Source organism: Poecilia formosa, unplaced genomic scaffold (genome assembly GCF_000485575.1).
Source record: "Poecilia formosa unplaced genomic scaffold, Poecilia_formosa-5.1.2 Scaffold129, whole genome shotgun sequence".
NCBI lineage: Eukaryota > Metazoa > Chordata > Actinopteri > Cyprinodontiformes > Poeciliidae > Poecilia > Poecilia formosa.
Genome location: NW_006800068.1, coordinates 413,140 through 414,948, shown reverse-complemented (window position 1 = coordinate 414,948; position 1,809 = coordinate 413,140).

The window sequence follows — 1,809 nt, the reverse complement described above, 5'->3', positions numbered from 1 at the left end:
CAATTCTATTTACATTTAACATATAATTGCAGCATTGCTTAAAAAAAGACTTGAAATTAAAAGTTTCAGACTTTGGACTTGAGGATAAAGACTTGAGTTTTACTTGAGACTTACAAAACACTGACTTGGTCCAACCTCTGAAAGAAACATAAGTGTCTTGCGCTAATGGAGGAACGACCTGTTGACTTTTACCAAACACAAAAAGAAACTGGTCCTACTGACGCTCCTCCATTTGTTTAGTTTTTGTGAGGAAGGAGGTTGTGCTCAGTGTTTTCTTCAGAGGTTTTTGTATCGTTACCTTCAGTGGTTCCTGGTGTAGCGCCCCCACAGGTGAGGAGGTTAACAGGTTCTTCAATGTGTTTGGTTTGTTTGACACAATGTAGTGTGAAAATTAACCAAATGTTTCAGTTTCTGTTTCCAATCAAACTGAGTCTACGGGCAAATTATTTTAGACTTGATTAAACACAATAGATAATAAAGTTATTTTTTAAAAGAGGTGGATTTGGTTCACTCTTTTTAGATTTTGGTGCATTTGAGGAAAAGTGGTTTGATATATTTGTTCCTCTTCCAGGAGTTTAGGGACCACAGCCAACTACAATTAGCTAAAATCAACAAATACTTTGACCCCATCTAGAAACATTTAGAAACTTCTTCATTTTAATAGTTTCAAACACAAATATGTTTGATGTGCTTTGATACAAACAGTGGACACCATCTTAGCAACACGGCACAAGCTAACAGCCATGGTCTTCCTCATGTCGCTGTTCAGCGTCACATCAAGACAGTTCAGCTTCCCAAGCTTCATTTATTTCAATATTTTAGATTTATTCTTTATAACACATCGATATGGTTAGATTTAAAATCATGTCAGGAGTTTCTTTCACTCTGGTTTTTAGTTTTTTACACCATATAGCAGCTTTTTTTCTACATGCAGACTAAAAACTTTAATATTTGTCCATAAAACATGAGCTGTTGATCTCTGCAGCTCCTCCAGAGTTACCTGGAGCCTCTTGGATACTGTAATGAAAGCTCTTGTTTTGCAGTTGCGCCTTAGTTTTTACGTTTCTGAATGATGGTATGTTGCCCTCACAATGTGTTGCACTGACAAAGCTAGACAACTAGCTAACACTTTAGTCGAAAATAATCCAGTCCTTGATAGTTTTGTTGTTTTATTTTTCAACTGTTGATTTTTCCTTTTCATATATCTATCTGTAAAACTGTAACAAAACACAAAAGTACATATCAATTAGACTATACAGAAAACAACTAGACTAGACTACAGCAAACAGATGGCTCCCAATTGTCACCAATTAGCTAACAATGTAGCATTAATTCTGGTTGGAAAACATCGAACTTTTCTTATAAAATGTAGCACAATACTGAAATTACAATAAATGAAATTAACTTACAGACAAATAGTGTCCAAGGAACAAACGTGTCTGAAGGACAATCGATGACACCATATGCGTGCAGCTGGACGAATTCTGCTTGACTGACCAAATTAAATATGTAACTAGGTGTAACTAAGACTCTATATTTTTACTTACAACTTACCATTGGAAAACTAAACAAAACATAATGATGGAGTCAGCACAGATGGGTTGAGTTTTGCTTCATTGGAATCAGCTGAAAACAGATACATGCTGCATTTTTCATGCTCTTAATGTGGATTTTTGCTTCCATTTCACAATTTACTCACCACTTTTTGTTGATCTGCCACATGAACTGAATCCTAACAGACTTGAACTGCTGGCCTGTGGAGAAAGACTCACCTGGTTCCTGACGACCTCCATCCAGGTGTCCCACCCT